Here is a 24,388-nt window from a genome sequence, read left to right as displayed (position 1 = left end):
ACGTGGCAGGAAACATGTGTTTGGGGGAAAGGTAAGTAGATGATCAGGACTATCAGAGACTATCAGGTGAATCCCTTTCTATGTTTTATCCTTCAGTTCACTTCCACCCCTGTGGCCGGTGTGCTCGTTTCTGGCCTTTGCTGCCGTGCAGGGGCATGTTGTGGTTTATCTGGCATGGGGACCCAAGAGCCCTTGTCAGCACCACCTGAGATGTTGAAGTGCAGGCTCCGAGGCCCACCCCAGTACTATTGAGTCAGAATCTCTGAGCCGGAGGAGGAATGTGCACACTTAATTATCTCAGGTGTGAGAAGAACTGGGGCTCGGAGGGGACAAAGACCCACCTTTAAACCACAGCGTGGCTGGGTATCGCGTGGTCTTAGGCAAGTTGGCGTCTGTCTCAGTTCTCTGGGCTGCAGAGCAGGGGTAATTATACCTACTTGACGTTGTTGTAAGCATTCATTAACATATTTTTAATTAATGCACACAGCCGCATGGAGCAGAATAAGTGTTCAATATATGTCTGCGATTGTATTTGTTATCATCTCAATAAAGCCTGAGCTCAGAGCCTCCTGGATGGCTGCAGGCCAACTGGCTTACACCTTACAGCTCTGTCCCCCTTTGCCCTTCAATAGCCAGTCCCCCCCGCCCCCCACACCCTATCTTAGCGAGCAAGCAAGAGCCGGCTGAGAGAAGCCCTTGTCCCAAGTACTTTCGCAGGACGCCTCCCCGTTAGTGCTTGACCCCGCTGCTCCCTGCCTTGGTCTTCTTGTCTCTCTGCATCATCCCCACCCCTACCACCGCTCTGTTCTCTGGCTTCCGTATCTGCTGCATTGCTCAACTTGGTGGCCTCTTCAGGCTCCCTCGGCTGGCTTGTCGCTGCCTCTCTGTGTCTGTGTGCTGTCTTTGTTTGGCATGACTCACAACTCCCTGTGGAAGACCCTCAGCCATTCTCTTTCCTGTGGATCTCCCAGTGGTGCGACTATGTCCTCAGTCCATTGCCAGAGGAAGGGAATCTAGAAAACCACACTGTAAGCCCCAATTCTCTGTGAATAGACACATACAGAGCCATGGGAAACAACTGGAGTATTTGCTTAAAAATACTGGTCTCCCAGAGTCAGACCCCTTGGTCCTTACTCCAGTTCATGAAAGACTTTGCATTTCCTTTTAGACTCCATTCCACGCTTCTGCCTTTCAGAGCTGAAAAGTGGGTCTGTGCTGAGCCTTTTCAGGAAGGAAGGTGTGCTCAGTAGGGTGTGTGAGAACAATTAAAACAGCATTGTAAGCATGACAGCTTCCAACTTAAGGAGATGATTATTAACTGCTCAAAGCTTGAAATGCCAAATATGTGCGAGTGGGTGGTTATGATTTTGCTCTCTCTCACTCTTTCTTTCTCTTTTCTTATTATTGTGAAGCTTCAGCAACTGAGTTCTCTTCCCAAGAGAGCAGTATAGAAAAAAAAGTCTCCAGCAAAGTGGTCCTTCCTTAATGGTTGAGTGAAAATCCAAGTGATACAAAAGGAACGTGAAGTAGTAACGTCTTCACTGAACCTCCAAAAGCCAACTGTAAACAAATTCATCCTTACGCCTTTGTAATGGAAGGAGGCAGAAAATATGACTGTCCTTGGAGTTCAGGTGTAAGACTGAAGGCACTGGAAGCATTCAGTCATTTCCCCAAGGTTGCTCTGTGAGTCTCTGGTGGAAACAGAATTTTAGTAACAGCAGCAATTAGCACTTAAGTACCGGGGAGCCCTTGAAATAGCCGACCCCGGGTCTCTGGAGATGGACACCACTTGTCATGAGAAATCTCTCTCTCTCTCTCACACACACACACGCACATTTGCGCAGAAACATGGAACTTCACTTCTCCTTAGACTCTGCATTTTACAGAGTAACCCGTATATTTTGATAAGACACTTCAGAGACACTTCTCGGGATGAAGCAAGTCCTGGATGTGTGACTAAGAACTTCCCCATCTCCATGGGGATCAGAGTGCCCCAGACTGCACTTCTGGAGACCACTGATCAGAGTTACACTGCTTGGAAGTGAAATAAAAATGAGGTCTCAGTAAGGTTAATTCTGTACCTATGTAGTAATGAAGATAGACTATAAGGTAAATAGGTTTATATTTATGGAAAACCGAAAAATAGAAAATATAAGAAACATGAGGATAAAATTAACGAGTATCTGGATCAGGTATTGAGGGAATAAGTTAATACCGAGCATGTTTCCTATAATAAACTAAATTTAGGTAGTAATTAGGACTAGACAGCATTAACTGTGTTTCAAGCTGCTTAAGGATTTTTGTCCCTTAAAAAATGTAACAGTTCCCCTACAACCTGAGTGGACTTTGGAACTACTCTGGGTTGATCAGCCAAAACTTGGGGCCAAGGCCTGAGTGTACAATCCATCTTTGGGGCCCTTCTCAGGACTTCCTAAGGAAAGATGGGAAATAAATGCTGGAGAGAGTTTAAGGAGCACCTCTCCTGGGGGTCTCACTTTTTTAAAATCTGTTTTTGTATCTAGTGGCTAACATTTGCAAATCTCAAACTCCCAAATTTATCCCTTCCCACCCCCTTCCCCCCAGTAACCATAAGATTGTTTACTATGTCTGTGAGTCTGTTTCTGTTTTGTAGATGAGTTCATAGTGTCCTTTTTATTCTTTTTTTTTTTTTTTTTAGATTCCACATATGAGTGATATCATATGGTATTTTTCTTTCTCTTTCTGGCTTACTTCACTTAGAATGACCGTCTCTAGGGGCTCTCACTTTTTAACTAAACAAAATCCTTAAGCCAAAGGGCAGAGGCACTGAGTATGGAATTCCAGGCATGTTAGTAGGTGAGGGGAGAATTCTATCTCTCATGGGTCCATGATGGGCACCCACATTTAGCATCAGAGATGACCCATCAGTCATGGCTAATTAGAGCAAAAAATCACAACCCTTGGAATGTCCAATAACAGGAGAATATTAGAGGAAGTTTAGGATGGACAGATGACCACATACAAATGATGTAGATAAATACTTATTAACATGAAAAGTGAAAAAACTTGTTAAGGAAAAAAAGCAGATGGCACATATTATTTTCAATATGATCTGTTCAAATTTTTACATATATGCATGTTTCTAAAGCTACATAGGAGATATGTATCAACTTCTTATTAGTGAATGTATCTGAACTGGAAGATTATGCATTTTTTTATTTGTCTGCTATTTCTAATTTTTAAACAATAAGCTTGTATTGTTTTTATCTTCTTAAAAACCTTTTTTTTTTTTTCAAATACAGACCACTACCCATAACGTTCCTGAATAAAAATCCCATTTTTATTTAAAATAAGCACCAAGGGCCATTTTCCTTTCCCCTTGTCAAGTAAGGAGAGATTCGCGGGCAGCTTGGAAATTCATCAATCATTCACATCTCTGTTCGTGTTCCAGGTGTCGAGTGTAGGAATTCAGGCTAAATAAAGCTGTGACGCTTCCCGAGTCCGTCCACAGAGAAGGCAGGAAATTTCCACGCTGCTGGGCTGGGAGGCAGAGTCTCCAGTGGCATTAGGCTACTGTTTTCCCTTGAACTTCCCCCGGACTCATGTCGAAGAGAAAGATCCTGTTTGAGGCGGAACAGTTCAGGTCACCTCCTTGGGTTCCTGCCGCTGCTCCCACGAGGGTGGTCTCTGACCCTTTACAATCATTTACTGACACAAATGCCTAGAAGCATAGCCTGCTAGATAAAAGTAAGTCTCTGGGAGGGGAGAGGGTATAGCTCAACTGGTAGAGCACCTGCTTAGCATGCATGAGGTCCTGTGTTCAATCCCCAGCACCTCTATTAAATAAATAATAAACCTAATTACCTACCCCCTCAAAAAAACAGAAAACTTAAAAAAAAAAAAAGTAAATATCTGAGAAACAAAGTCACTTCAGCCTGAAGACCTGGTTTAGAAGCAGGGCATCAGCAGACAACCGTTACATAACAGTTTGTCTTGGTTGCTCCGGCCATATGTGACCTTTCCCTCCTTCCGGCTGACACCATCCCCAACAGAAAAATACAATCTGTTTAGCCTGATGTACCTCCTTCCCTCCTGAGCCTTTGCAGAGAATAATAACAGCAGCTGCATGACTTCTTCTTAATGTAAATGCTTTATTTACTTTTGTGTTTAATTTATGCATCTGTCCGATGTTTGCCCAGCTGTTTGATGTCTGTGTCCCCATAGATTAGCCTTTGCTGACTTGATCTGTCTTAAACTCTAAGCTTTAAGAAACAGAGGAGGCTCTCCGTTGACTCTTCTTTGCCCAGCCTCCCATGTGATACCATACAGATGAAAACTTAATGAAGGATTCTGAGATTCAGCCATCTCCTTGAAGATATCTTTCTCCCTTGGTAAAATGAAAAGCCAAAATTTCCTGCTCTGCTCAGGGAAAAAAATGACACTTGACTTCATTTTCCTTGTAAAAGGACACAATTGTTGTACCAAGGTAATGCTGAGGAGGGTTTTTCTCTCCCCAAGCTGTACCAGATGCTTTGGGGAGGTGTAGGATGTGAGAGCCAGCCAAGAAGCAGGGCTACTAATTACGAAACGGGTTGGGATGGAAGCACTGATCTTACTGAGGCTTACTTGCCCGCCACAAAACTAAGAAAGGGCTGGGCAGTGAAATGACAATGGTTTGGCTAATCTGTATACCGGACCTTAGTTTGCGTTCCAGTATCTGAAGTTGGATTTGATTTCTATGCTGTCTTGTGGGCGTGGGGAGAGTCAGGGTCAGCTGTACCAGGTACAGTTACTAGAGGCAGTGGTGGGAAAGCAAGGGCGAGGACGCCCTGGTCTCCCTCTTCCAGTAGGAGAGGGGAGGAAAGAGGGCGAACAGGGACTTTTCTGTTTGGATGGGCTCTCTCCTGTAATGTACAAATGACATTATCCTTCAATAATCCTTTTGTCCAGTTTTATGTGACCTGGCCATCAACATCCATTTATTTGAAAAAAGAGAGAGATAATAAAGATCAAGCAGAGGTTGAATTTTAGGCAGAATTTGAATCTCTCCGTGCCTCAGTTTCTCTCAATGTTAGTAGTGCCTCATATTGGTCGATAAAGGCTTAGATCTTCCATTGAAAGGTGCACCACAAAGCACAGAAAACACTGAATTATCTAAATTATGACTTTCTCAGCTGCTTGACCCTGCCCATCAGTGGTGCAGTACTCTTCAACAAAGTATTTTTGTTACCATGAATAAGATAGTTGCCATTGCTTTTTTTGTTAAAATCCATCAAGAACTAAAGAGAAATACTTTCAAAATCAGATGACGACTCAGGAAAGAGGGAGTGAGCTGGCCAGTCTGAGTCTGCTATCTGCTTGAGACTGGCCTTGTGTATTGCTCTGAGGAGCAATGCTGTTTGTTGTCAGCGTGAATTCCATAAGAGAAAAAAATTGAGTAGGGAAGAAGGGAATCATATTTTGATGGGATAGCTTTATTGTTTTGTCTGATATACTATGACCCCAGCCTATTCAGGGATCATTCACACTTAAATACAAAATAACGTCCAAAGCCAAGTGCAAGAGATTTAAAAAAATAAATAAATAAAATGGCATATTGGATGATTCTTCTCAAGTTACCCAGGAAACCTAGCGTTGACTGCGTTAAGTTTCAGAAACATAGGTACATTCTCAGCCAACATGTATTTTGAATAGAGCAGGGAAACACAGATGGCTTAGACCTTCTGAGTTGCATTAAGTCCTGGAAACTGGAAGCCATAAAAGACAAAATCGTGGGAGGGAAATGGCAGGGAGCACCCTGGGAAAGCAGCAGCCCTGGAGCTGAGTGACCTCTCTTTGATCTCTAGCTTTCTCAAGTCACTTTCCCATGCACTTCCTCGACGCTGGTTTCAGTTCTTTAGATCTAATAAAAGGCTCTCGGGTTGGGGGCACCAGCCCACGGCTGAGGAGAGTGCCGATTCAGGCAGCGCCCTCGGTGTGTTTACAGTGGCATGTGGTGTGAGCGTGAGTGAGCAGGTGCGCGCGCGTGTGTGTGTGTGTGTGTGTGTGTGTGTGTTTTCTCGTAAGGAGTAGTGATATCTTGCCACTGTCATGGCCACCCACCAGTGGGAGATTTCACTTCCTTCAAATCACCTCAATTAAATGTACATTTTAAACAAAGCAGCATGTGTCCTTGACTGATGCAGCTTCAAAAACTCCCCGAGACCCAATTCCCTTTCAAACATTTTACTGCCCCTTAAGGATCACATAGAAATGTTAGAGTCGCCTCTGTTCATCTTTCATGAGCTGCCACATAATTTTGCTTCGTAAGAAGTGGAATTAATACTTTATACAAAAGCTTACATTTCAGTGTGGTTCCTTTCATTTGATCTAATGTGATCTGAGTTCACATCAACTGTAAAACGGATTCTATAGCGCTCAGGCCGTGGGAGATACACTTGGGCGGCTCTCCATTTCTTTGCCACCTCAGAACTGTTTTTTCCTGATCGTTTTACAAATGTTGAGTGATTTTCATGACTTTTTAGTTGTATTTTTAAAATGTACTCATTTCTTCCCCATTTCAAAATATTAGACAGAGAAGTTTTGGAAACTCAATAATTATGGGTAATTCCAAATTTCCTGTCTTCTAAAGCTTTTTCATAATAATGGGAACATTCTAGTTTTATGATACTCAACTAAAGAAGAAATCGAGCAGGCCCATTTTACAGATGGAAAAACCGAGATGTTAATGGACTTGTTCAAGGTTACGTAGCCTCTCCTAAAATGTATCACATTCCTTCCCAACATGGTGATCATTTCAGTTGAGAACGAAAAGGCACTTCATATGATTTGCCTTTGATTTTCTGTGCCTTTAACTTCTATATGTTAAAACCTAACTGCAAGGTTAAACTATGACCTTGCCCTATAAGCACTGAATTACTCATTAATACATACCCCTCTCCGCTGAATCTTGATATAGTCTTAGATTTTCAGTATAATTTGTTCTGATTTGGTTTGCAGTGAATTGCAAAGTATGTAATTTTATAATTTGCACTTGTTCCCACCTGTAATGAGTATAAAGATACATTCACAGCAAGAAACAGCAGCAGATAATAAGTGATAGGACACAGATTCTGCACTCTGACGGGACCATTTATGCATTTATTTTGGCAATGCGGATACAGTGGTGAATAACTGAAGCCCTGCCCTAATGGACTGCTCCTTATAGTCAAAGAGGTAAATAATAAATCAATCACAAAACACAATAACGTAGTGATAAGTCCTACTAAGAAAAAAAAAAAAAAGCAGAGGAAGACAACAGAGAAGGCAAACTATTTTAGATAGTAGTTGAGAAGGTTAATTGAAGAGCCAGGAAGAGGTGGTTCTGCCTAGTTTAAGGGATAGTTGGAGGCCGGCCACATAGCTGGAGCAGAGCGAAGGTTAAGAGGTAAAGGCTGGAGAGGCGAATAGTGGCAGAAGGGACTGGCGAGGCTGGGGAAAGGACTTTGGATTTTATTGTAGTGTAATTAGAAGCACAGAGCACTGAAGAGTTCTGAGCAAGGAGAATGACATTGTACTAATGTTTTAAAAGAAATTCTCTAGTTGCTTATTTGAGACCAGACCACAGAGGGGTAAGAAAGGAAGCCGGAGGCCAGTTAGTCACCCAGGGTAGAGGTTTCAGGGGGGCAAACATGGGTGTCAGCAGTTAGAAGAGAGGGAAGAGATTGGATTCAGTATATGTTTTGAAGGTAGAGGTGGAAGGATTTTTCCTGCTAAAAAGAATGTGGTGTTAGAGAGAAAGAGTTGTTTTTGTCCTGAGAAGGGGAAGACTTGAAGGAAGCAGTTTTGGGTTTTGTTTTTGATATGGCAAGTCAAGAGTTCTTCTTCGGACACACGAAGTTTGAGATATTCAAATACTGATGCCTCGGAGGAGGGCTGGGTGTGTGAGCCGGAGTGCCGGTGAGAGGTCAGGGTGAAAGATATACATCAGTGAGTGGAGGCTATTTAAAGTCAGGGGCTGGAGGAGACCGCCCTGGGAGGGGGTGTAGAAAGAGAATAGGAAAGGACCAAGGTCAGAGCCCTGGGGCAGTCAACATTTCAAATTCTGGAAGTGGAGAACCACCCCCAGGAGGAGACAGCAAAGGAGCTAATTTCTGGCTGAACATTCAAAAGCAGGTATGTAGATGGCACAACTGGTGTTAAGGTTTAAAGACTGAAAAAAAAAATCTTTGTAGGAGAACAGCCAAAAGTTCTAAATTATTGTAATAGGGGCTCATGAACCAAAATGTGACTGGAGAGGAGAGAAGATGGAAAGTTTATCATTTCAGTGAGTGCCCTGGAGAGTCAGCCTTACTGACCACTTCCTAAAGTGTTGTCCAATAGTAGTTTTTGGTTGTAAAGGTTTCAATGTTTAGAGGCTACACCAGGGGCATCCAGATTAGCTAGGAGAGTGCTACACACAGACAACACATCTTTTCCAAAAATCTATTTCATTATCCTGTTGAAGGGGGACACAATATGGAGCTGGCCTTTTGGCCAGGAAGAAAAAATAAATAAACAAGGCAATGTCAAGTGTCACTTTGGAAAAATTCTCTCTTAAGCCTGGCCTGCTTTCAGCAGCTCATTTCTCTCAAGCCAGCTGTTGAGCCTTCAGTTTGAGGATGAAAATAAGCTTCCTCTCTCCCCCTTGCTGAAATTCCCAGGCTCTCTGTAAAACTCAAGGTGAGGCGGGCGGTGCAGCCCTCCGTGCTGGCTCCACTTGTCTGCACCGCGACATGGCTTCAGTGCCTGGAGGGGACTGCAGTGCAACAGATCTGAGATGCCAGGAGTGAGCCCAGATGCTGCCGTCCGGAAGACGACAGTGCCCAGGTTGGGAAAAGAGGCCAGGCTGAGGCCTCCGACAGCTTCAGAGACAGCAGAAACTGGCCTTTTCCCCTCCCCTTCTGCTCCTCATCTTGAGAATACTGAATCAAACTAGAACAAACGCAGTTATTTAACATGATCTTCCAGCCAGACAAGCTTTCTCTTTTATTAGGGGATGTTGCAATGACCAGGATACACGTATGAAATCACGAAAGGTGTTATTAGGACAGAGGTAACTGGTTAGAAACTCACAAGCACCAAGTTCAGGTGGCTGCAGAGCTGCCCGGAGACCACAGCCTGCAGCTCATCTGCAGTTTCGGCAAGAATAACTACTTATTCATAGGCTATCCGGATGCTTCTTTCCAAGGAGAGGGAGTGCTGGCTCCGAACAAGAGGGAGGAACATCAGCACGCGTGTTGCTCAAACGCCCCCGACATCTGGAACACACAGAAGGAGTCCATTTGTCCTTTCTCTGAACTAGATAGAATACCAATAGGGAGGAATTTACCCAAATGTTTTGAGACTCTGAAGTAAAATATCTGTGTCATGCAACAGATGCATAGATCCCAGCTCCTTTATTCACCTTCTTCACCAGCTGAGCATAAACCGTTTAATATTCGGTCAGTGCAGCTGAATTTGGGGGTGTGGTGGCAAAACTCTGGGATGTGAAGGCTTTCTGAAAAGAACACAGGATGTCATTATCTTAGCTGAGAGTAGCCAACAGACAACAGACGAGCGCCTTGGGCAAAACTCGCTTCCCACGGTGACTTGGTTTAATGTCCCACATTGACCTCTTCTTGACCTCACGGGAGATTTTATATTTAATGCTCACCAACCCCAGGAACAACACAAGCTATTGAATCTCTCTCTGCATATTTGGACCTCTCGGACAGAGATGGCTCTCTGGTCAGAAGGTCAAAAAGTGAACCCATGGGGCTGATGCAGTTTGGAGAGTGATTTTTAAGCTATGGGTTGGTGTGAAGGTGCAGACCTCTGGTTTTCCTCACTCACCTGGCTGTTTCTCCAGCTCTTAGTAAGTACCCACTAAGACCATTACAGATCCTCAGTGCACCTGTTTCCAGTAGGTGGCTACCATACCGGGATACACTGATTCAAAATACATGTCTTTATATTTTTCCACCTCAGTCTGTGCCTCTATGCAAATCTTATTACATCCCTTCCCTCCTCTGCTACAAAACATCTAGAATCTCGGTCTTTAAAGAAACTTTAGTAACAATGAATCTGGCAAGAATGAGATTATTGTACATGTGCACTCCCTAATTTCTCTCCAGGATGTGGTGAAATCCGGCTTCACGTCTGTGTTCTTAAAATTCTGCTAACTATGGTCAAGGCCACGTTTTATATTCAGTGACTCCCACTGAAATGACTAAATGCTGAGTGGACCCGAATCGCTGCAGCGACATTAGATGGTGCAGTATTTGGCATGGGTAGGTTTGAGGACTCAGTTAAATTACGTAGGTTAACCCCATCCCCAACATTTAGATACCAAAAGAGTCAGCAGTGAAAAGTACATGAATAAAAGAAAAAGATCAAAATAGTAAAGGGTAGAATGTCAAGATGTGTTCGTTACACGGGTGGTTGTTGCAGGTCCAAGTGCTGCACAATCTTTAAAGGCTGAACAAAAGAACAGGGGGAGAACCAAGGGCAGTGCCATCCTCAGACAGGGGTTCTCGAGTCTCCTAGCCACGCATCTTAGGGGTGTGTTACTCTTTCACCCTTTCTTGTCCTTCCTCTCCCTTGCCAGGTCACTTCCCATCTTCTGATCCTTAACTCTGAATGAAGAAGACAACCAAAGGAACTTTTAGGCCCAGATCCCAAATAATAACCTGTGAGAGTTGATTTTTTGACCAAAATGCGCAAGAGATGGAGAGCCGAGGAGCTTCCTGACTTGGGCAACGCCCCCTCTCCTCTCCGTCGCCGCGCGGTGACAGCAGCCAGGGGTCAGCTGGGAGTGGAGAGGCGCCACTGCCGTAGTCCCGGAGGATGTCTTCCCGGCGGTACCGCTGCTGCGGCAGGTTTTGTATTTTTGCACCGCAGCACGATGCAGAAGCCGAGGCAGCAGAGCTCGCCCGCACCCCCGAGGACGCGTCTCGGCCCCCTTCCCGCGCCCCGCGGCCCTCGCGCCCCGGAGAGGGCGAGCCGCGCGCCCCTCGCCGCACCGCCCCCCACCGCGCACGTGCGCTCCCGGGACAACGACAGGCGAGGCCTGGGCGCGCCCCCGCCGCCCTCGGCCGCGCGCGCGCTCCGCCCGCCCTCCTCGCGCGTGCTCGTGCCCGCGGCCGCGGCGGCGCGCCTCTTCTCCCCGCTGCGGGCGTCGCGGGCGCAGGAGGAGGCGGAGCGCGGGAGGCGGAGGCCCGGCCGGCGGCGGGCTCCGGCGGGCGCGCGCCGCGAGCGGGGAGGGGGCGCTGCGGGGGCGGCCCGAAGACGGCGGGTGAGGGGCTCGGAGCCCGAGGACCGCGTCCCCGGGGCCGTCTCCGCCGGGGGAGGGCGAGCGCGGTGCGTGTCGGAGGTGGGGACTCCGAGGCCGCGGCCCGGAGCCCGGCGTCCCCGCCCCCGAGCCTGACGGGGCGGCGCGGCGGGATGAGGCGCTGGCGCGGGGGGCGCCCGGCCGAGCCCCCGCGGCTGCCCTCGGAGGCCAGGCGCTAGGCTCGGCGCGCGGGCGGTGCTCGGCGGCGAGGACGAGGGCGACGACGAGGAGGAGGCGGAGGAGGAGGGCGTCGGGCCCGGCGCCCCGCAGGGCAGACACGGAGCGGCGAGCGGGGCGCAGCGACGCCGCGGCGGCGCGGCGGGGCCGCGGGGCTCGGTAAGGCGGGGGCCGCGGGAGGGCCGGGGGCGCCGGTGACGTGGGCAGGCGCTTGGGGGAAGGCTGTGGGGGCCTGGCTAGCCTTTCGGGAGGAATTCTTTTTAAAGTACAGGTTCGGGATCGAATGTTCTTAGAAGGCCATCTCGGGTTTCCCCGTCCCCCGCGGGCTCCTTCCCCGGCCTCCCGGGGCGGACCGCGCTCGGGCCGGGCCGCTTCCCCGCGGCCTCGGCGGACGGGGCCCGGCGGTTGCCGGCCTGCTGCAGCGCTCCCGGCCCGAGGCGCGGGCCGGGCGGCCTGGGGGTCCCGGGGGCGCGGGCGCTCTCCTGCGCCGCCCACGGGCGCTCTCGCCGTGCCCGCCCCCCGCCGTGCTCGCCGGCGCTCCCGTGGAGTTTTCCCTCTCGTCTTCCTAATTGGCTGAAGTTGCTGCTGCATATTGGACGGGGCTGGTGACTTGGTGCTTTTCTACCCCCTTGGACTCCCCCGCCACCACCTCCCTTCTTGCCTTTCTCATTTTGTTGACTTGTGTAAATATTTATGTTAAAAAATTTCGCCCACAGATCACAAGAGACAGTAGAGCAAGAAAGTCAAACCTGATTTTTTAGCTTCAGTCTACTTCTGGACCCTTGATAACTCCACCTTCTGTTGCTGAAGCTTAAAGGAGGTGGAGGGGAGGAGGAGACCCACGGCAGGATGCTTGGGATGCGGTTTAATAGTTATCTTTTAGGAAATAGAATTTGGATAATTATAATTATGATCTGCATGCAGAATTGCAATCTGCTTTTAAACTGCTTGGAGCACTGCATGATGCTATATGGGTAGCTGGTAGCTGGGCCACGTTGCATTGTTGTCAGCATCTCTTTTATTTTTCATTCTTTCAGAGTTTTATTTGGCACAGATGTAGACCTTTTAAGTCGGTGTGAATGGGAGTGACTTCTGGTACACTGGTTGCTTTTGTGAACGTTGTCTGTATTCACATTTCTATTGGAAGAAAGAAAAAACATATGGTGTCGGAGTACCATGGCTCAGAGTCCAGAAAATGTGCTAGTGTGATTCAGTAATTGGATTTGTTGCTGTAACATTTTTGGGTGGTGATGGTTGCGATTCACCTTCATGTTTTTCGTTATTGGGTGAATTGAAATCTAACTGGGAATCTTGACGTTTGCCTCTTGGACTTTGGAGTGAAGGAAATAGTAGCTTTAATTGCTGCTACAACGTGACCTCAAAGTTTTTCAAGTGCTCATTGGTGTGAATTCTTTTTTAATAGGGCTGTTCGTGAAGATGGGATATTATGACGTTGTGATTCCCATTTTCAGGAATATCTGGAGTCTCCTTCATTCCTGAAATTGGGTGTGTGGTGGTGCTTTGTAGGTTGCCTCTAGAATGGCGTGAAGTTGGAACGGTGCTGAAGCGGATTATCGTCCTACCATCGTCCCTATCGCAGTCTGCGGAATAAAGCAGCACTTTGGACAGAGACTTGTCCAGCCCCAGCGCGGGTGGAAGCCCAGTTCACTGTGCGGTGGTGCGCGCTGAGGTGGGCGATAGGGTGTAAGTGGGCCAGAGAGGAAATGCTAGTTGGAGGAACCTTCTTTGGTTATGTAACTGTTTTGTTTTCTGGGGAGAGACCTAGAAGCAGCCAGGCAGGCTCAACTGTCATTAGAGTCTTTGATGTTGGTTTGAATTCCAGCAGTTATGTTCCTTCTATTTTCTTTCCTAACCCCCACATTATTTTCCAATCACCAGAGGCTATCCTCCAGTTGGACTGAGACTTTAATGGCAGTACATTCACTTCCATTTCTTCCTCTCTTTGCCTTATTTTCTCTTTAGATGACTTATTCAGCGGTCTTTCCCCTTTCCAAGCTGGCCTGGGTGTGTTGCCTGCACGGCATACATAGAGTCACTATTATTGACTGTAAATGCCTTTAAGAAATACCATGGAGTAGCAGCTGCTTTCTTCAGAAGATGGTGGTAGCAGAAGAAAAATGGAATGAAATGAACTAAACACTGGCACTGTATTTTAAAAACTATGACTAATATGTTTAAAAATGTTTATGGTTGAACCCATTCATGTGAAATTTGATGTCCGTGGAAGTAGTTAAGAGGCAGCAAGGACTTGAAATTTGGTTGTGGTTGCATTTCTGCCACTTAGAAGTTGTGTGGCCTGGGCCCTTCTTTGGGCAAGTTATTTGCATTTCTTGGCTTGTTTTCTTTATGTGTAAAATGGGAATGAGAGGGCTTGCATTATCTTCCTTATAGAGGAAGGATTAGATGAGAGAAAGCATGTGGAAATGCTTTGTAATACTTCTTATACACATGAACTATTATTGTCATTGTCTATAAACTTAGTATTTAATTGTCTTAAATATCTTAACATTAATTTAAAAAGAATGCACATAGTGAATGGGAATGTGTTAGCTCTCTTTGAGCTTCAAAGGTTTGTGATTCTCATTCTTAGGAAATCCGTATGTAATATCTACAGTTGTGGACTCTGGAATTTTTGATTATTTTGGACAGGTTTCAAATTTATTGAGACTTTAAACTTCTTTAGAGTATGAATTAAAAATATTAAAGGCAGTTACAAGTTAGGAGTTATGAGAAAAGCTGTTTAGTCAGAAATGTTTTATATTTGTCTGCATTATTTAGGACAAATGTTGGCAAAATTCACCATGTGGGCTACGTCTGGCCTGCAGCTTGTTTTTTTTTTTGTATGGCCTGTGAAACTAAGAATGATTTAAACATTTTTAAATGGTTAAAAAAAAAAAGAATATTTCATGATGTGAGTTATGAAATTCAGACATCAGTGCTCATAAAGTTTTGTTGGGTGGTCACACCTCTTTACGTATTATCTGTCTGTGGCTGTGTTGGCGGTACAACAGCAGAATTGATTTCTTGCAGCAGGAACAGCATGACCTGTAAAGCCTAAAAATTTTTTTATCTGGCCCTTTACAGAAAAAGTTTGCCAACCTTTGATTTAGGACTTAAAATTTTTTGCTTTACTTAACACAAGTGTTATTTGCTATCATAGCTTTATAGAGGTTAAGACCCCTGGAAAGGTACTAAGTTTTTGCTTTGGAGTCGGATAGACTTGTGTTTGAATGCCAGCTGTGATACAAACTTTGATCCTGGACAAATGAATTAACATCTTGGTGCTTCAGGTACCTCCTGTGCAGTTAGAGAATAACAATAGAATGTGTCTTAGTAGGTTGTGGTGATGATTAAATGAAATGATACCTGCCAAGACTTCATACAATGTAGGCATAAAGCAAGTGCTCAGGAGATCATAGGTGTTGGTGATCGTAAATTCTAGTATAAACAGTATACCTAAAATATTGTGTATCACTTCGCCTCAATAGTAAGAGTTGTTCTCCTGAATTTTCTCCTTTACTTAAACCATTAGTTTAGTTAACAGCTGATAATTGGAATAACTTGAGAAATTTCCCTTATGTTTTACTGTATTTTTGTTAATCACTTGCTTATTTAGGTGATTAAGGATGGGCAGAAAGATAATTCTGCTGTTTTTCAGAGGTCCTGGTTCTTGATAATTTCTTGGTACTAGTCTGTGTTTAAGAATTTAAATACTTCTATTTTGGTATTGGTATTTTTTGTTTTTTTTGTTTTTTTAAAGAAAGTTATATGAGAAAAACTTTAAATTAGGCCAGGGTTAGACAGCTTTCTAATGTATATGACACTCTAAGTCTTTCTTATGGTTTGCATTAGCATCTTTATATTACCCTTTTCAGAGTTGGAATAATAAAGCTTATTTTTTTCTTGAAAGATAGACCTAGGTTAGTATCTAGAAGCTTTGCTATTGAGCTGCTTTTTGAAGTGTTTGGTTTAAGTTATCTTACAATTGATAAATTGGATGTGCTGCTTAATTTCAAGCGCTGGTTTATTTAACATTCATCCCAAACTAAGAGTGCGCAAATAAACAAACATCATTGTTCTGAGTCAGACAAAACAGAGGTGGGGCCGCTGTGGCTCTTGCCGTCCTACAGATTGCGCAGTATCACGCCTTGGATGTTGCTTACATGCTGTGGGATGGCCCAGGGGTGACGTGGGAGGGTGTGAGTGTCCCATGCTGTCCTCGGTGGAGCGTGGGGATGGAGGCACCGGGCCTTTCCTCAGGCCGCAGCGCAGCAGCCCCTGGGAAACCACACCGCAGGGCTGATGGCAGCGCCTTGCAGGGGGCAGCGGTGTAGAGAAGACCCACTGTCAGGAGGAGACTGTGTTCTTTTGAGGCTAAAGCATGTAAACAACAAAACCAACCAGAGGTTTCCTACTCGAAGGGGTGAAGATTGAGAGGGGATATTCCTCCAGTACTAGAATGTAAAAATTTAGTGAAATAGATGTTTATAGTTTCACAGTGTACCTGGACACGGGGCCGCCCTGATATTTAAAAGGTTGTTTTAAGAAGGTAAAATGAAATGAGAAATGAGATGTTTGGTTTAATTTCTCATAAGAAATACTTGAACCAGAATGTTCAGAATGGAAGTAGGATTCTGGTTTTCAGGGAGACCTGTTGTCTGGCTTACGATCACATGTCCATTTACTGCTTGATTTTATACCGTGGCTCATAATACATAATAGTATTGGTGGCTGTGGAGATGAAAGGCTTTGAGAGGAAAAGCTTGTGCGACCCATGCCTTGTGGGATCGCTGTGATATGTTTACATCGTCTCTGTCAGGAAAGATAGGTGCCACATTCTGGGAAAGAATTCTAAAGTGGATTTTCCATTCATTTGCTCTTAAAATAGTCATCTTTATTATCTGGGATTCAGCCTTCTGGTCTTGGGCAGACCATTTGACTGCACTGTTTTTATTCCCTTGTATATAGGACGGAAACAGTAATTCCTGTTCCTCTTTTTATTGGTAAGAGATGTGATGTGGTAAAAAGACTCCTAAGATGAGTAGCATTTTCAACAGTTTTGAAGAACATATGATGTGAAGTTTAGTAATTCCCCCGTATGTTAAGTACAGATGAAAACGCTGTAACAGAGAAAGGAGATTTGAGCTTGAAGTCAGAGGTCCTGGGTTCTTGTCTTGGCTCTGTGTAAGTAGTCTGTGACTGGGCAGGTAATTCATCTCTCTGAACCTCATTTTCCTTATATCCATGATGAGGGCGTCAGACTAGAGTTCTATAAGATCTTTACTTGCTCCAAAATTCCATGATTCTCTGATTTTTTTTTTTTAAAGTAGGGACCATCCTCTGTACTTGCCCAGTTCGCATTGACCTTCTGTCTGAGGAAGAGCTGACACCCACTGGTCTTCCAGATGCAGTAGCAGTCCTAGTTCCGGTAGGATGCGGGAAACCAAACCTCTTTATCAGTGAAACGAAAAGTACCCACTGACTACAAGTAAGTATTTTGCATCATGCTAAACGCAGTGAAAAACAGATACAGAACAAGGTGGCATTGAGTCTCTGCCTTAGGAAGTGTTCATTCCTTTGGGAAGATAACCTGTATTGTGAAAAAGAGTATCATGAAAGAGTAGATGAGGGAAGAGTGGGATGATCCTTGACCTGGCAGTTCGAGGACTGGGTGTACTCTTGGGGAGGACACTTTGTGGCCTCGTGGCCTCGAACACTTGTAAAGTGAGCTTTGTGGACTGCCTCTAGCTCTGAAATTTGGTCATATTCTCTTTGACAGAGAAACAGCATCTTTGAATCAGCCTCTTAGAAGACAGCTCAAGTGAGGACTGCCCATTCTGGGCTAGATTTTTATACTCATTCTGTGTAGTTGCTTGATTTACTAGATGGAAGGAAAGGGTTACTTTAATGTGCTGGAAATGCATTCAAGGGACAGTGTTTCTTCTGAAAAGTCAAGGGGGTGAGAAGTGACTAGGGACCAAAGTGACTGCTTCTGGGGCAATAAATCTGCCCTGGATCTCATTCACTTTTTTCCTGCTTAAGGCCTTCACTCCTGCAGTGATTTTTCCCTTAAATGATCATTCTTAGTGTGCAGACATGCCCTGTGTTACTTGCAGCAGTGATGATTAATTGTTCACCAAATGCCATTCTCTGCAGCTTCATTTCAGAGATAGAGCCCTCAAGCTTTATCTGGCACCCGGATGCCCAACTAGACTGCACTTCCCAGCCTCCCTCTTTCAGCTGGTCGTGGCCACATGATGACATTTTGGCTAAATGGTTATGACCAGAAGTGATGTGTGTGATTTCTGAGTCACGACCTTAGAAAGGAAAGCAGGTTGTCCTCTGCGTCCTCTTGCCCCTTTTGCGGGGAGAATGTAGTGCTGGTTCATGTTATGCAGCCTTGCAGGTGAGCGCGGCACTGTGGGGGTGGATGAGTCAATAAGTTGGATCCTTGGGTGACCTCGTGGAGCAGAGCCATCTATTACTGCTCGTTTGTCCTTGTGTGGGCAAGTCAGAGGAGTAAACTTCTGCCTTGTTGGGGCTGCCAGTGTCTTACTGAGTAAACCACCTCCTGTTAAACCACCCTCTCCTCCACCTTATGATTCTCTGTAGCTGCTGCCCAACTTCTTTGTTCCCTTTTGCAGCACACGTTTATGTTTGCATGTCTGCTTCCTTACCACCTTTTCTCTCTTTGGCCTGATCCATTTGAGCTCTTTTTCCACCACTCACTGAAACTGTTCTTAATCAAGGCTGCCGTGACCTGTATCGTGTCAAAGCCAATGATCAGTTCAGTGTCTGTGTGTTAACTGGTGTCTCACCAGCATTTTACATCGGCCGACTACTTTCTGTGACCTCTTAGCTCCTCACTGTCTGTGTCTTTTTTCAGCTTATGTCTACTTTCTTATCTGCCCCCAACTCTGAAATTGTCCCTGGGCTCTCCTCAGGTGAGTTCATCCATTTTCATGGTTTCAGGTACCATTTATACTGAGGGGCTCAAATTCCTATTTTTACTGCTGATTTCTTTTTCCATTCTTCTCTGGACTCATCTCACCCCATTCCTCCACTTGGATGTCTAATAGACACTTCAAATGTGACATGAACAGGGCAGGACTATGAATTACTCTTTCTTTCATTTACTTCCCCCTCCACCTCTCCCAGGTCTTCGCTGTCTCGGGTGAAGTGGCTCCGTCTGCGCAGTCGTGCAGCCCAAAACCCCGGGAGTCGGCCTCCGGGTTTTTCCTTCTCATCTCATATTGGGTCCTGTCAGCTCCGCCTTCAGAATATAAACTGGACTTGACGATATCCAGTCGGTTTTTTTACACTGTTAAAACCTGGGCTAATAGCCTTCCTGCCCTGGAAAACTGCCAGCAGACTTTACTGCCTCGACTCCCTGTCCTATACACAGGAGCAAAAAATAATGTCACGTGTCAGTCACATCATATCATCTGTGTACTGGCTTTCCAGTACACTTAACACTGAAGCTGAAAAAGTTTTTATTATGGCAACAAACCTCCACCGTGGCCACTTAGGAGGCCCTGTATCAGGATTTTCAGTCAGGGAAGATTTTGCCCTTAAAGGACAGTTGGCAGTGTCTGCGGCCATTGCTGGTGGGCAGGATAGGGGGTCGGGTGGTGGTGGGGCGTGCTGCTGTCCTCTAGTGGGGAGAGGCCAGGGATGCTGCTGGGTGTCCTGCAGCGCTCAGGGCAGCCCCACAGCGGACAGGAATGTAGTCCGAAACGTCTGTGGTGTGTGGCCTGGCTGCTGGCTCCCTCTCCAGCCTCGTCTTCCTCAGTTCTCCTCTTTGTTCCCTGGGCTGCAGTCTCAATGATCTTCTTCTTCTTCTTCTTTTTTTTTTTTATAGACTTTATATTTTGAGCACTTTTAGGTTCACAGCAAAATTGAGCAGAAGGTACAGAGATTTATTTCCCGAATACTGCCTGCCCCCACATAGGCGCAGCCTCCCATGCTGTCGACATTCCCCACCTGAGTCGTGCGTCTGTTACAGCTGATGAGCCTGCAGTAACAGGCCGCTATCAGCCGCAGTCCCTGGTTCTATTAGGGTTCATTGCTGTTGTACATTCTGTGGGTCTGGACAAATTTGTAGTGACGTACATCCACTATGATAGTATCATACAGAGCAGTTTCACTGGCCTGGAAATCCGCTGTGCTTTGCTGACCCATCCCTCATCCCTCCTCTTCCCCCATCCCCTGTCCTTTTTGCTGCCCATGGTCTGTTTAATGGCTCTATAGTTTTGCCATTTCCAGAATGTCATATAGTTGGAACCATACAATATGTAGCTTTTTCAGATTGGCTTCTTTCACTTAGTGACGTGTGTTTAAGTTTCTTTCATGTCTTTTCATGGTTTGATAGCTCATTTCTTTTTAGCACTGAATAATATTCCATTGTCTAGATGGACCAGTTTATCCATTCATCTGCTGAAGGACATCTTGGTGACTTCCAAGTTTTGATAGTTATGAATAAAATTACTATAAAAGTCTGTGTGCACGTTTTTTGTGGACATAAGTTTTCAACTCATTTGGGTGAATACCAAGGAGTGTGATTGCTGGATTGTATGGTAAGTGTATGTTTTGCTTTGTAAGAAACCGCCAAACTATTTTCCAGAGCGGATGCATTCCCACCAGTGATGAGTGGGAGTCCCTGTTGTTCCACATCCTTGCCTGCATCAGGTGGGCTAAGCGTTCTGGAGTTTGGCCCTTCTGATAGGTGTGTTGTGGGGGATGTTCTTTTTTATCCCTTGAACAAGCTGAGCCTGTACCTTTCCAGGGGTTTATAATTGCTGTTCCTTTTGTTTAGAATGCATTTCCTTCCGACCTTCCTGTGACTGCCGTCTTCTACCCTAGAGATGCTGCTGTGGTTACCTATATGCATTCAGTACCCCAGTCTTTCCGTGTTGTCTCATTTCTTCTATATTGTCTCATTTCTTTTTTATTTCCCCCAGGGGAAAGCAAAGCATCATTTATTTTCTTCCTATTAGTTTTTATTTATTTGCTTAAGTTTTAAATTTATAATCCCTTTCTCTGCAAGCTATTTGAGGTGCACGGACTCTGTCTAGGTATGTGCTGTACCCTCTGCATTCCTATTTAATGTGTATTTGTTGATGACAGAGAGGTGCCATCCATCATGGGAATGGAAGACAAGCTTTTCAGTGATAATGATAAATCAGAGGATCCTGGAAGCAGCAGGGAAGGTTATGGTTTTCTGAAGGATGGAAAAATCCCTGAGACAAGGCTGCTTTAGTCTTATGTAATTAATTTTGTAGAACGGAGGAATTCACCTCCATTTTTATGAGAAGGCAAATGGCAAGAGTAAGCTGACAGCAGGGACTTGTTAATAGAGAAAGGTTACCCGAGGGCTTAATTTCCATTTTGCCTTGTGTCTCCTACCACTTATCTCTGCACGTAGAGCTGCGTGTTCATACTGCAGGTACGTAGGCCTCTAGGTAATGTGTGGTCTTACCTCATCCCAGGGCCAGAGTTCCTTCCGCGTTATCCTTGGAAGATAAGCACATAGCCTCTGCTTCTGTATTTTCAGTGTCTGAAAACTCAGTTACTCACCTGACAGCCGGACTCTTTTTAAAATGAGTTCTTATTGTTTAAAATTCCTCATTATAGGGACTGTTGTTTGTTAGAGTGGAATGTACCTGCCTGCATTTCCAGCACCACAAAGACCTGCTCTGTGTTTCACACGATGGCCTTTAGCTTTCATGTGAGAAGTGGCTGGTCCTTTGATCCTCCTGCCAGCCTTTTCTCTTTCCAGGCTAAGTGTGCTCATTTTCTAGTGTTCCTCCTATGATAAGGTTTTTAGATCCTTTTCCAGGCCCATCCCCAACGTTTTTGGGACTCCGGGCAAGAATACAAATGGAAGGCCACATGCCATATGTCTAAACATTTACGAGTTATTAATCAAGCTAATTGATAAAGATGTTCCATTACCTACCTTAAAAAGAAAACTTCATAATGACCTAAATCAGAGTCAAACAGTGAACTCTCAGATTCCTCTGAGTTCTACTCCAGAACGTAGTAAAGGGCAAAGAACCAGCCTGTAGTGCAAGGTCCCCGGCTCACTCCAGGCTCCTCGCACGAGGGGCTTCCTGCATGTGCACATATGTGGGCGCTCGAGCCTGTGCATCCCCGTACACCCTTCAGACAGCAGCTCTTTGATCATTCTTTGGGCCTAGGGATGGAAATGCTGTTGGCAGGGGGTCACCTGCCCTTGGGAGCATCTGCTCAGGGAAGAGGTCTGAGCAAACCCTAGCAGTAGGCAGGGAATTCTGGGGTCCTGGCAGGTTGAGGGCTGGGATGTGTAGGCTGCAGTTGGGCATACCTTTTAGGTCCTGAGAACAACTGGCCACATGGTCAAGGTGGAGAGGGAGGCCAGTGCATGGTCCTGCAAAGATCCCGGCCTGGGACAGGCCCCGTTGCTTAGATCAAAGGTAGCGCTGTTCTGTCGTGTCAGACTCTGGTCTTGATTCTTTTTTCTAGAGCTGGTTATTGTGGAAAAAATTAAATTCCCTCTTACAGTGCTCCAGCTTAGACATCGCATTTTATCTGGAGCTTCCTAACCGGGGTGCCAGCTGATGTTCTGAATGTGTTGCAGGTGGGGCAGAGATACTGACCTCCTTAGTCCTCAGAGAGGATTGTCAGTGACGGAGTGGCAGGAGCTTCTGGCTGATCACCCTTGGCCACCAGCACTGTGGCTTCCTCCAGTGTGCCTGGACCAGAGCTTTATGTATATGTCCTAAGTGCAAAAGATTGGGAGACCCTGCTCTAGACTGTTACATGGTGACCCTGCAGGTGTCATGATTTAAGGTGTTACATTCAGCTTTGAGAGCATTTTTTATCAGCCATCAGTGTTGGGTCCTCCAGACAGTGTTGGAGGTGTCAGAGTAGGTTGGTGCCCTTCTTATTAATGAGGCTGTAGATCCAGGTCAAGTGGCTTAATCTAGCTCCATATTCTCGCTCAAGTAGGGCAGTTGAAATGAGAACTCCATTCTTCTGTCTCTTATTTTGGTGTATTCTCTCTATTAACCCAAATTGGTTTTCTTGTACCTTTGTGGTTTTTTGGACAGCCTATCATATCTGGTTCATTAGGGCACGCAGGCAATTACATTTTTCAGAGTTTTTCTATTCCACCTTTATGTTGTCACCCATTATTGTTGCTTTTTAACCGAAAGACTCAGCTTTGCATTCAATCCTTACTAAATGGTACCATTTTTATGTGATTCAGATAATTGATCCAGCATCTTGAAACTTGATTTGTGTTACCCACTTTGATAGCTCCCTTCCCTAGATTAGTGTCATATTTAGTTATTTTAGTGATGTTTGTCTGAAATGGTCAATGTGTTTGAAACTCAAAACCAAGGGAACAGAGAGCTTATATTAGAATGCTAAGCAGCCATCCTTCAAATCTGTGCTTTAACCATTAAAAGACACCTCCAGGTTGTTTATAAAAGGTTAGATTACATTAAAGCAGGAAAATATATAATACATTTTAGAAGTATTTCTTTCATAAACCAGTTATAATAAGAACGTTCTGGCATATAAATGTAAATTCACTTCCCTTTTTATTTAATGCCCATTTTGTATTGATCTTTACAAATGTTATTTTATTTAAACCTCAGAAATATGTGGTCACTTGCTCAAATTACATAAGTGGTGGATTGATTCTGAATTCAAATCAAGGCCCGTTTGACCTCAGGGTACCTGTGCTTTTCCTCATTACTACTCTGTACTGATGTGAAATGATTTCTAAACATTTAACTTGAGCTGAGAAAGGACTGTTTCCAAGATTCATATTCTTACATTTAGAATAACTAATTCTCTGTTACTCATGCACAGGACTCTCCCTCGCCCTGCCCCCCAATCTGGTTGAAAGGCCAGTAGTGCCAAGTTGAGGAACCCTGCTCTAAGGGTTTTAAGTAATCAGGGTTTTACTTTGTGTGTTGGTGTATTTATCATGGTGATAGGTAATAGAATGTGTGAGAGATAATTTGTCTTTCTCCCTACTTGGGAACAGGTTGTCAATGAGAGCAGAGAATGATGTTCATTCATTTCAACTCTGTTGCTTCTAGATGATCCAGGATTTAATGGTAAAGGCTTTCTGAGTGGTGAAGGGTTAGGCTTTTTATAATTAATGTTTATTTTTATTAGAACTTGTGATAGGGATGAAACTTGTGAAATACATGCAACTAAGTTGGCTTTTGGGTATTGACTGCTAACCAACATAGCTTCTATGAGGAGGTGTGTTTATTGGTTGAAGCACAGATTTGAAGGGTAGTTGCCTAGCATTCTAATACAAGTTCTCTTTTCCCTTGTTTTTGAGTTCCAGGTCATGACTGGAACATCGCTGTAGCACTTTCCTCAATGTCTTTGTGTTACTTCTCCCAGACTTGACTTTGTGTTTGATCTGGTTGTCATACCCACCTCCTTAAACGTAAGTTTTGTTGTGTTTACTCTAATGGATCAAGAACCATCAGAGGTTCCCTGTTCCTACTATACTTATTAAATGTTCTCGCTGCTATACTTAGCAAACTCTCTTGCTTGGTTTTCAAGGAAAGCTTTTTTATAATCTTCAATTCATGATTTAGTTTCACTAAATGATACAGATCTGTCTTATTAATATGATCAGTAGCTACTGTTACTGCCAGCATTTACTTATTTTTGATATGCCAGGAGCTGCTCTGGGCCCCCCCGCATGTATTATGCGGTTTATCATCACAGTTGCCCCATAAAACAGTTACTCGTGCTAATTTTTTTATTGTGGTAAAATTTACATAACAGGATTTACTATCTTAACCATTTTTAGGTGTTCAGTAGTTTTAAGTATATTCACATTGTCGTGAAGCAGATCTCTAGAACTTT

General features: G+C 44.9%; 1 protein-coding gene and 1 long non-coding RNA gene across 2 annotated transcripts in view; one reads left to right on the top strand and one right to left on the bottom strand.

Annotated features, from left to right (window-relative positions):
• Positions 1-8,971: 8,971 nt before the first annotated feature.
• LOC116150123 (uncharacterized) lies at positions 8,972-10,944 on the bottom strand. The gene is made up of 3 exons (XR_010379003.1): positions 10,668-10,944; positions 9,404-9,496; positions 8,972-9,257 (listed from the first exon to the last, which is right to left on the bottom strand). It is a non-coding gene; the product is annotated as an uncharacterized LOC116150123 (long non-coding RNA).
• A 317-nt stretch (positions 10,945-11,261) lies between these two features.
• The window catches only part of ARHGAP32 (Rho GTPase activating protein 32), a 174,967-nt gene continuing 161,840 nt past the window's right edge, over positions 11,262-24,388 (top strand). The window contains exon 1 of the mRNA XM_064482217.1: positions 11,262-11,644. The gene's annotated coding sequence lies outside the window, so the exon portion shown is untranslated. The remainder of the gene's footprint in view (positions 11,645-24,388) is intronic.

Source organism: Camelus dromedarius, chromosome 34 (assembly GCF_036321535.1).
Source record: "Camelus dromedarius isolate mCamDro1 chromosome 34, mCamDro1.pat, whole genome shotgun sequence".
Taxonomy (NCBI): Eukaryota; Metazoa; Chordata; class Mammalia; order Artiodactyla; family Camelidae; genus Camelus; species Camelus dromedarius.
Note: the sequence above shows the minus strand (reverse complement) of the source record. Positions and strands in the feature narration are given on the sequence as shown.